This window comes from Acomys minous (genome assembly GCF_964271855.1).
Source record: "Acomys minous genome assembly, chromosome: 10".
NCBI lineage: Eukaryota > Metazoa > Chordata > Mammalia > Rodentia > Muridae > Acomys > Acomys minous.
This window is the reverse complement of record NC_140491.1, coordinates 109,250,284-109,262,008: the sequence shown is the minus strand read 5'-3', so window position 1 is coordinate 109,262,008 and position 11,725 is coordinate 109,250,284. Positions and strand designations below refer to the sequence as shown.

At 45.8% G+C, this 11,725-nt stretch overlaps 1 long non-coding RNA gene across 1 annotated transcript; it reads left to right on the top strand.

Annotated features, from left to right (window-relative positions):
- The first annotated feature begins 831 nt into the window (after positions 1 to 831).
- LOC311606634 lies at positions 832 to 11,475 on the top strand. Its single transcript, XR_014782375.1, has 3 exons — positions 832 to 872; positions 1,591 to 1,736; positions 10,989 to 11,475. It is a non-coding gene; the product is annotated as an uncharacterized lncRNA (long non-coding RNA).
- Positions 11,476 to 11,725: the final 250 nt, after the last annotated feature.

The window sequence follows — 11,725 nt, the reverse complement described above, 5'->3', positions numbered from 1 at the left end:
TCTACAGGGAGAAACCTCCACCTTTTTCCCGTTTTGGGCATGGAATCTCACTGTGTGGCCCAGACTGGTCTTGCACTCCTGATTCCAAGAGCTCTTCTCATGACAGTCTCCCCAGTAGCTGGGATCATTAGCTTGCACTACCGTGTCCAGCTGACTCTGTTGTTTATAAGCTAGCTAGGATGTGGAGAGTTTTATTTTAATAGCCTTAACATTAAAAAAAGAAAAGACCCACTTGCTTTTATTTTATGTGAGGTTATGTGAGTGCCTGCATGAACGCACGTGCGCCGTTAGTCTGCCTGGTGCCTGCACAGGCCAGGAGAGGGTGGCAGCTCCCTTGGTTGGAATTACAGGTGGTTATGAGCGGCCATGTGGGTGCCGGGAGTTGAACCCAGATCCTCTTCTGCAGCAGCAAGTGCTCTATCCACAGCCTCCCCCAACAGCTGTCGGAGCCAATCTTGTGGAACGACTGCTATTTTATTTAATTAATTGACTGACTGAACTGTGCATTGAACCTAGGGCCTTGAACATGCTAAGCAAGCACTGAAACCCTGAGCTATATCCCAAGCCTTCTTTGCATGCTTTTGTTTGCTTGTGTTAATGTTGAGACAGGATCTTACTAAATTAGCTGGCTGGTCTTGAATTCATTCTGTATTGCTGACTGGTCTGAACCTGGGATCCTCTTACCTTACCTCCACCCCCTTAGTACCTGGGATTGTATCTATCCTATGCCACCAGGTCAGGCTAATTTTTAGCTTTAATGTGCAGAGTCGACAGAGGAAATGAGCTTACTTTGGATCCTTCTCTTGTCTCCAGTTACCCCAGTCCATGTGCCTTGGATGCTACGGCTTCTTCTATGCCAGCGGTTGCCTTGGGTGAGGTTTGTTTGAAATTCCCCTTCGAAGGTTTCCTAGTTTGGGTTTTTATTGCTGTGACAAAAATAGCATGACCAACAGCAAGTTGAGGAGGAAAGGGTTTACTTGGCTTACACTTCCACATTGCTGCTCATCATTGAATGAAGTCAGGACGTGAACTCAAACAGGGCAGGAACCTGGAGGCAGGAGCTGATGCAGAAGCGATGGAGGGATGCTGCGTACTGCTTGCTCCTCATGGCTTGCTCAGCCTGCTTTCTTATAGAATCCACGACCACCAGCCCAGGGCAGTACCATCCACAATGGGCTGGGCCATCCCTCATTAATCACCTATTAAGAAAATGTCCTATAGCCAGATCTTACGGAGACATTTTCTCAATTGAGTTTCCCTCCTTCGAGAAAATTCTAGGTTGTGTAATGTTGATATAAAACTAGCCAGAACAGATGGCTTATCCCTTTGGCTTGTTTCGATCTTATCTGTGTGACCTGGCCTGTGTGTGCTAAGGACATTGCTCATATGTACCTTGCCTAAGTCCTCTGCTGAGGACACGGGGTCTCCACACATGCAGTCCCAGTCTGCCACTTGGTCACCTCCCCTTAGCACACTTCAACTTCTACCCATCTTATAACTGCTATCTCAAGTCTCATTTTCTGCTAGGAATGCTTCCCTTCCCTGCTAAATATATCGCATGCATTGACCAAACTCTTCCTCCTTTGCCAGGACTGTCAAGTTAGTGACACAAGAAATAGGAGGCATCTCTCATAGTAAAGTAAAAGTAAAGTAAAGTAACAACGATGGTCTCTGGAGTCAGCAGGAATTTCAACACTACAGCCTCAGGAAGAATCACAAACCCAAGGTCTAATATAGTAAGTAGCATCTTTCCTGTTCAATAGTCCTAGGTGCCAGTCTACCCAGGCAGGGGACTGGCTGCTTATCCTGTGGCATATAGGTATATTTGGACAGTTTTGTTTTCTCATCTGTGAGAGCAATGCTGTCTGGTAATTTTGGGGCATGGGGTTCCCCAGATTATACAGCCTAAGACTTGGCCAAGTAGCTAAATAACTAATTTGAAAGAAGATTTAAAAAAAATGATACCTCTAAAAGAGAGCCCATTACACAATTCGGGTTGCTTTGTTCTAAGAATTAGAAGCCATGATCTATGGTTTGAGCATAACTCAGGGGACAATTTTTGTCTAACAGCTTCAAATAGACTTACAACAGCCTTTCCCGTTCCAACCCTCTGATTTTTAGTCTATAAACTTGTTCTGTGTCTAAAGAAATTCCGCCTAAATTCCTTAAGGGTCTGACCCTTCCCGGGCCTTGGTTTCTGTTCTTTTGTTCTTGTACTTGACATTATCTCAAATAGTCTTGTAAAAATCTGGCTTCTGTTCCCTTCAGAATTTTATATCCCTCAATGAGGCACCTCACCCTCACCCTTCCTCCAGAAAAGGAGCTGCACTGTGTTTGTAACTTTTCTTTTATTAATACAGATAAAGCCTTCATGTTTTAGAAATGAAACCGGTCACCTTCTCTGGAAGTACGGCCGTGAACAAAATAACCCAAGGCAAAGTTATCTGAGGGAAGTGAACATTTGGCTGTGCTGGGTTGGCTTTGGGAATAGTGGTTGCAGTCCTCGGGGATGGCAACTGAAGGGGAACCTGATGGTTCGGTCTTGGAGAGAATCATAGAGCCTAAGGGTGATGATGGGGGGTGGAGCGGGTGGGCTGCACAAAAAGAGGGAGCTCATGCTGGGTACTGGAAACCTAGCCAACTACCCAGAACCAGTGAGGTCATAGATTTTGGAAGACAAACTCCAACTGCCACTTTACTAAATTAGCATGATCTTTAACTATACCCTAAATATTTATCCTTATACCCACATGTCAGTGTAGCTCTCACCTCTTGTTAAAGAAACGTCTCTTTGTAACAGATGGAGACCATTACAGAAAACCACAACTGATTAAAGTGCAAAAAACAAGTGATGCGTCTACAGTATGACTCCTGCGTCAAAGGCTCAGGGACCATTGTGGAAGGAGGGATGGAAAGATTGCAAGAGCCAGAGGGGCAGGGAGTCTGCTGTGAGATTGTGTTTCCTAGAGATGCCCGGAGAGACTACACCCATGTCTCAGCATGGCTGCCTAAAACAAGACCTGAAGAAGAATAACACCAATAGCATGGCAGTGGGGAAATCTCATGGGGCCTCAACCCTAGGCAAAGAAATACATACGGTCAACTAAGGAATGCTGAGAGTGGATGAAATTGTCTCCCCCCAGGGAAGAGCACATCAATTGGTTATCTGATAACAACTGGTCAGCCCTGAAAACAGTACAAGTAGCACTATACAGATGTGTGTGTGTGTGTGTGTGTGTGTGTGTGTGTGTGTGTGTGTGTGCATACAATTAAATATACAATTAAAGAAAAAAAGGACATGATTTTGAGAGAATGCAGGGGGTGGGTTATATGAAAGAGCTTAGAGGGAAGAAATAGAAGGGTAAAAATGATGCAATTATAATTTAACTTCAAAAATTATTTTAAAAGGAGCCAGTGGGACAGGATGCACTGCGTAATTGCTCTCCAAGATGTTCTGTGCAGCATCACCACTCTGATACAGTTTGTGCATGGGTGCACTTTGAATCATCAGCACTCTTTCTTTTCTTCATTTACACTCGCTCACAGTCTCAGATGAAATAGGTCTTGTTTCTGGTATATGAGATGCTTGGGGCTTTTGGAAGTAGCAGCTGTCCAGTCAGAAGTGTTTAGAGAGTCTGTGCTGTACCAGCAGAGGAGACAAAAGCACTCCAGGAAGCAGTCCTTTCCTGCAGCAGTTCACTGAGTGGTGGAGAAGGAAGACAGACCACCAGGAGACGATGGCAGAGGAGAACCCATCCTCCCCAAGGCCCAGAAGAAGAGTGTGGGACCCTGATAGTAAGGTCAAAGTCTGGAATTTCTGGGTAGCCTTTGCGCCCTATCTTTCTCAGCTGGGTTCCCTCTCTGCCTGATCTGGGGAAACCCAAGTCTTTAAGGGATCATCACATAGGCCTCAGGGAGACTACAAGCCCAACCCTTTCCTGATAAGAAGCCTATTCAGCAAGCAGCTGGGGATTCCTGGAAACACCCACTCTATGCTAATGAGATGTCTTGGTGTCTTGGCTTTCAGCAAAAGACCTTTAACCGTACCCAGAGTTCTCCCCCCCACCCATAGGATAATTAAGTACCGCTTTCCCCTCATATAATAGGGCTGTGTTTTTACATGTAGATCAAGTATCCCTGGTGCTCCTAGCCCCATTGAATCAAACATATTCACCCTCAAAACCCCTCCCACTGCTCAAGGCTTGTAAGTCCCTGCTTCACATGAAATAATAGGCCAGGATCATCTATTTTACTGACAGGCTCAGACTCGCCATTTATTCTGGGGAAGGATGAGCTTCCCTTTTCCCCCAAGAATTCATCACTGAACTCTGGGGCTTGCCTGCCAGTCAGCCAGCCACATGTTACTGGCCTCTTCGAGCTTCTGCCATTCACCAGCATGTCAGCCTGGGTTACTGCCCCACCATGTTTCTCGAACTGCTCTGCACTCTGCAGTGCCTGTCTGTGCGAGCAAACAAGTAGCCTGCTCCTCCCAAAGCAGCCGTTTTGTCCAGCCTGACAAAGCCAGGCTCCTGCCTCTGCCTCTCTGGGTTTTGGAGCTCGGTGGGAGCCTCCCTGACCAGCTGTTCTTGAAGCAGCCACTGGCTTGACCAAGTCAGGCCAGGCCCTCATGGCTGCCTGGCTCCATTCCGAACCCTGAGCTCCTTTGACCATGAGCTTTGCCCCTTTCTACCCCAGGGCCTGCTCTTCTGGTTTTGACCAGGTCAGGCTTCCAGGGAGCATACCAGACAAAAAACCCAGCTTCCTGCCAGATGCAGAAGGACAGAAGAAAGCTGTGCTGTGCCCCTTCCATGTGGGCGTGGCATGAAAGTCAGAGTGAAAAGCTTCCCGCTTCTGCAGGCCCACGGTGCCTGTGGAGGGAGGTAGACCGAACAGTGGGAAGAAAGGGCAAGTGAACACATTAATTTCCGATTTCTGCCTTAACACATTACTGTAAATCTAGTAGCTTAAATGTCACCCTACATTTCTGGATGGCCGGAAGTCACACATGTCTCTAATAGGCTAAAATGAAGATGTCGCGGGACCTGGTGAGAGAATCTGCTTCCTTACGTCTTCTACAAGTCCCCTGCATGCCTTGGCTGGTGGCTTCCTCCGTCTCCCACTCCGGGTGATGCCCCACATTTCCCTCACTTGATGTTCTGCTCTGATGTTCCTGTTTCTCCTCTCATTACTGGGGACCCTCCCTCCCACTGGACCCCAATTATCCGGTGGATAATTTCCCCCACAGAAAACTTCTGAGCTTTGCATGCGCAAGCATCCCTTCTGCTAGGTAAAGAGTGTCACAAGTTTTGCAGACAAGGATGCGGACACCTGGGTGGGCGGCATCGTTCTGTTCCCCACGGCGAAGGAGAGGACATTTCAGGGGAAGGAGGAGGACCGCCTAACTGAAGTTACCTGAATGTACTGTATCAGAAGAGCAGCTCAAACCTGAAGCCATTTCCCTTCCTGTACATTAATCTGGATCTTGTGTTACACCTGTGAAACCTCATTAGCGGCCCCGCTCAAGGGAAGAAATGAGTCTAAATTTGACAGCTCCTGGTAAAGAAAAAAATACAAATTAGACAGTGTTCGCTCCTGTAAGGAAGCTGCATGGAATTGTTCTCTGTGAAGTCACGTGCTTCAGGTAGTTCAGCTGGAATTAGCTCGCTAGCAAAGCTGTTGCTGAACCTTCATACTTTGGGAACCGACCTCAATTAGTCTCTCTCTCTCTCTCTTCTCTCTCTCTCTCTCTCTCTCTCTCTCTCTCTCTCTCTCTCTCTCTCTCTCTCTCTCTTCCCTCCCTCCCTCCATCCCTCGCTCCCTCTTTCCTTCCTTCCCTCTTTCCCTCTCTCCTTCCCTTCTTCCTCTCTCTTTCTATTCTCTTCAAATTTTCAGTTCCGAGTAACTGGTAACTACTGGTTCCAACACACAGCTCAAGTTGAGGAGCCTCGCACTGCCCCTGAGTCAGCACTGGCTTCCCCAGCCCGTGCCAGCTGCCCCAGCTGCTCTCCCAGCTCTGGGAACAGCAACTGACAGGGCATTTGGGGTTCCACTGAGCTCTGTGCAGTGGTGAATCCTGCTGACGGAAGGACAGTGGGTGCTTGTGGTGTGACGTGCATAAAGACCACCCCTGGCCTGTTATACTGTTTGTTAGCAGCTGCGGTGGATAGAATGCTATAATTTTCTCTCTTTCTTTCTTGAAAATGTTCACAATATATTCTGATCACAGTTTACCAACCCCCATCTCCTCTCAGACCCTCCCACTCCCCTACGCATGCAACTCCATGCCTTCTTTCTCTGTCTTTAAAAAACAAACACACAAATAAAATAGCAAACAAGCCGGGAAAAGTAACTCCATGAAAAAGCAGAAAAAACACACAGGCACACAGACAGACACAGAGGGGGTGTGTGCACAAACAAAACTCATAAAAACACAAAAATCAGAAATCAAAACGTATAGAGCAAAAGACAGCAAGATTTTTTTAAAAAAATGCTCCAGCAAAGCAACATGAGGAAAACAGTCTACAGAAACACAATTGAGTTTGTTTAGCATCGGCCTTCTACTGCTGGCCATGGGCCTGCCCTTAAGTATTGGTCGTGTGGTGTAACTTTCTTACATGCTGAGGCTTTGATCAACCATGACTGACAAACTAATTTCAATGCCTCTAATGTACTTTTATTCTATATGTGCAGCATGTATAGTAACATATTTAAATCCATGTCAAATCCAAAGAGAAACTTGAGGCATGGTGGATTCTTAGTATAGTGTTTAAGACAAGTTACACAGTGCTCCACCAGACCGGGCATTCCAGTGCGCTCTGCTGGGGTTGCCAGCAGCCTTTTCCATATTACTTGATTCACATAGCAGCGGTTATAACTGGTATTGGTCTTGTCTGTGTAAACGGGAAACAGATAACCCTTTTGTACAACTTCTGATTTTCAGTGTGCTTTGCTCCTATGCTGCTTGCCTTTGGGCCTGTGTTCTTTCTCTAAGGTCTCAAAGTCTGTACTTGGTGTGGTTGCTTGGTCTGGGGGTCTGGTTGTCACTTGTTCATGTACCAATGCGAATGGTCCCATGGCCTTGGTTGGCTCAGCATCATCTGTGTGGGCAACACAGCTTGTTCCGTACAGAGAGGAAGCCGAGGTCCTCTGAGTGTTTGCAGCTTGTGGGAAGTGGATCTTAGGGTCAGGGGCTAGAGTGTCTGGCTCTGAGGTCAGGGGTTTGCACTTGTGTTTTCGGGGTGAGGTGTCTACAGCAGGAGTAGGTGAGGGTTTCATGGATGAACCACAGGCTCTTCCTTACCCTCTCTGCAGGAAAAGTCCTATGTCCTTCTGATAACTAAGAATATATAAGGACAGAGCTTGGGAGGCACAAAGTCCAAACACCCTTGGATTTCACTCTCCTATCCCTTCTAGAGGGTGTCAGCACTTGGAAGCTCTTTCTCTCCTGTGAGTTAGGATAGTAACAGAACCTGCCTCACAGAATTGCGGGCAAGAGTAAATGAGACAAAGTTGGTGAGCCACATGGAACAGCGCCGGTCCTCCCAACAAATGAATTCTCTTCCCCCTTATATAAAAGCTTTGTTTCTAAGGTAATTTTAGGTTGTGCCTTGGCACAATAAAACCATTTATTTTTCTGTTTTCACTTCACAATGACTGCCAAACCATTCAGTAGAGATTTGTGTGTCTACAAGTGGTTTAGATCAGTGTCAGTGAGAACCCATTGACAGCGGGGTGCGCAGCTATCCAATATGGCAGTAGTGAGAGGTGGATTTTCCTGCCTTATTTCCACTTTGGAGAAGCATTGATGTTTGAAAAACTTCCACTGGAACTCTTTGTCTTTAACGCTTTTCTAGAGAATTTATGAAGCTTTCATAAAAAGGGACGTTCTCATCTTTAAAAAAAATTTTTTCCCCCTACAAGGATGATGGTGGAGGTGCGATTGGTTTGGATGAAATCCTGGGGCAAAGAAAATGTTCTAACAGGAAGCAGGAGCAGTTAAAAAGTCAATATATATGTACATATGTATGTATATTTATATGCCCCTTTCACAGCAACTGGGCAGACTGCTGTCTGATGTTGAGAGGTTCATCTGGAACCCCCATTTTATTTTATGAGTCTTAGACCTGCAGCCCTGGGTCCATGGTGTTGCTGGAGATTTCTGATCCAGGTGGTCTTTCTAGAAAAGGAGAAATCAAGACAATGAACCCTGGTGAGGTGGGATGAAAAGACAGCCAGACCCAGGACATGGAAAGGAACAGTGAGTTGGGGAACACAGGACACGGAGCAGTGAGTTGGGAGACACAGGACACAGAGCAGTGCGTTGGGAGACACAGGACACGAAGCAGTGAGTTGGGGGACACAGGACACAGATCTTGAACTTGGGAGAGAGGCTAAGGATAGCAGCTTCAAATAGTAACTTGAAAAGTCCCCTAAAGGCTTACTTCTTCATAGCTGATCTTGGGAATTTATTTAAGTTTGATGAAGGTAAGACATTATAGTGCTTTGAGCCTCCCAGGAAGTACTTGTCCAAACAAAAGAGGTCAAGTGAGAAGAGGTGAAAGACAGTTGAGTGCGAGAGAGGAAGGGAGTTTCAGTTGAGACCAAGAAGCCAGCCAGGAAATGGGATGATAATAGGAAACCTTTGCAAGGAACTAGCAAAGAAAGGGACAACAACCTTAGTGGACACTGAGTCATGCCGTACACCAAGAACTTACTTTATGTGAACTATCCACTCGATCTTAGTGACGCCCTTCTGAAGAAGGTGCTGCCTTCTCCATGTTCCAGGCGACAGAACAAGGCACGCACAGGTTGTGGTGCTTGCCTAAGGCCCACTGTGAGTGACATCAGAGTCCATGCTGAGACTCAGAACCCAGAATTCATGCTCACTAGCACCTGCTTTGCCAACGAGATGTGACTCAGTCCCTAGGGAAAGCACTGAGATGTGGAGGCTGTAGCACGGTAATTAAAATGGCATCACGTGTGCTGGGCTGGTAAGTGAGGTGCTGTGCCTGGGTCAGTGCTTTTCTGATGGAGACTGAGAGAACAATACTACTCATTTTCCAGTTACCCCAAATAGATGAGAGTGCCAGAGAGTTCTTCTTGGCCTCAGGGCAGCCCTGCACTGGGCTGAAGGCAGTCTGTACTCTCAGGGCTGACATTTCCAGCTTGGATCTCCCAGGAAGCATGTTTTCAGAACCCAGCTGTCTGTCCTCAAGGGAACTTTGTCTGTGAGGGTGAATTCCCAGGATAGCATCTCTGTGCCAAGCCTGGCTCTCTCTCTACTATTTACTAGAAGATGAAACCTGTTAAAGCAGAAACATGGTTCATTTGTTGGATCATTTTTCTTTAAGAGCCATTTTCCATGATTTGTTTGTTTGTTTGGTTTTTCGAGACAGGGTTTCTCTGTGTAGCCTTGGTTGTCTTGGAATCACTTTGTAGACCAGGCTGGCCTTGAACTCACAGCGATCTGCCTGCCTCTGCCTTCCGAGTGCTAGGATTAAAGGTGTGTGCCACCACACCTGGCTTCATGATTTCTACCAAAGGAAAGGAGAGGCAAAATCCTTATGGTCTGGGCAAACAGTTTTGCCATTTTCTGGTGCTACTGATTAAAGCTTATCCAACTTCACAACAGATTTATCTTATATATAAGGTAAATGTTGCATGAACATCAGAAGAGGTGTTGGGGCTGCAGGCAGGAGAACCACTCTTATTTTCAGGGAAGATTTGAATAGCAATGTCATTTTTCTTAGAATCTGTAGGCTAAGCAGAGGCTTTCCTATGAAGATCAGTGTCTCAAAGAGTAAAGAAATAGCTCTTTTTCTCTTAACCCGCTATACCCAACTTGAAAAAGAACAGCAAATCAGGAATTAGAATTCTTCAATTGGTATCTTTAAAAAGTATAATTTTGCTTTTATGGACATTTATCCAATCCTAATTTACAACTGTTTTGTTTTGTTTGGTTTGGTTTTGTTTTGTTTTGTCTTGAGGCAGGGTTTCTCTGCATAGCACTGGCTGTCCTGGAACTTGCTCGGTAGACCAGGCTGGCCTTGAACTCAGAGATTTGCCTACCTCTGCCTCCCAAATGCTGGGATTAAAGGCATATGCCACCACTGCTCTGCTAATTTTCAACTCTTAATATTAGATTTCAGTGAGAGAAATAGGACAACATCTTCATCAGTATCTTGTGATAGCAACCTGGTGTGTGGTTCTCTTCCTGTTCCTACCTGAGTTTCCAGTGTCATCTGCAGGGAACAGTGGAAGCCACCAGGAGAATACCCCTGTCTTGTTCTCACTCCTGCCACAAGTCACAACCTCCAGGGCCATGGTCCTGTCTTTCATGTTCCTAATGATTTGCTGATCCCCGGATTCATTGTGATTATTTTGAACTGTGATTCTGACAATTATTGCCTACTGTGTTTTGAGTCGAAGCTATGACGAGTTTAAGATTAGATTTGCTATTTCCTCCTGATGAGCTAACTGCACTCAGAACTGGAAGGAACGCCCTTTATCACTCTGAAAATTCCATTCTCATGAAAGTTGATTTTTGTCTGACGTCTACAGAAGCAGTTAAACTTTCATTGCAGTTGTTAACTTTGTTTGGCTTGCACTTCTTTCCCCCCATTTTTTGAACCCTCGTTGGGCTAATGGAAGATTAGTGTTTATTTTGCTGACCTGAGACTCACTGATTGAACCTTCTGAATTTGTGGATCAGTGTCTTTCACCAGCTTAAAATTTTCAGCCATCATCTCAGGAAGTTAGTCTCTTTGTCTTCTCAGTTGTCTTGCCTTTTTGTTGTTGTTGTTGTTTAGTTTTGTTTTGTTTTAATCTCTGGAAATCAACAGCATTTTAAAATCACTTCAAAATTCAATTTTTATAAAAACCTACAGTTAATCAGCATTTTTACCTTCTTTCAAACAATATAAAAAATTCCTTTGTCTTCCATGATTTATGTACTATTTGTTATATACTCTCTTTAACTTTTTCTTAAGGTGTGTCTACCCCCAGTCTTGGAGCTGCATGAATCCAGGGATAGCTATGAATGCAGCCCAACACAAAACTGTAGACTTAACAGAGCATGGACTTCCTCTTGCTTTCTGCCATACTGTGGGCTGAAGACACAGTCATGACCCTAGGCTGGAGCACAGGGCCTCTGGGGCATGGGCCACAGCATCAATATGCTCCCTGGCATCAGGCCAGCCCATGGACATCAACATGGCTCCAGGCGACAGCACAGACCATGGACATCCACCTGGCCTCCATTGGCAGCATCAGCAGCATCAACCTCAGACCTCAACATGGCGGCACAGGCCACAGACATCAACATGGCCTCCAGGCAACACAGGTCATGGAAACTAACATGACCCCCAGTGGCAGCATGGCCCAGGGACATCAACAGGACTTCAGGCCAATCATTTTACTTTAAATAAATTGTTGTGTTCTTAAAACCCAGACTGACCATTGTGTATATGAATTTATGTGCAGGTGTGTGTGCACATGTTTGCATGTGTGTATAGAAGCCAAGGATAAACTAGGAACTGTCCAACTTGGGTATTTATATTATTTTATATTTTGCTTTATTTTTTTAAGATAGTCCCTCACTGGGACCTGGGGCTCTCTGATTAGGCGAGCTGGCTGGTGGCCACCAAGCCCCATGGGTCCTCCTGTCTTTGTCTCACCAGCACTGGGATTCAGATGTGTGCCATCATGCCTGTTTCTATGTGGGTGC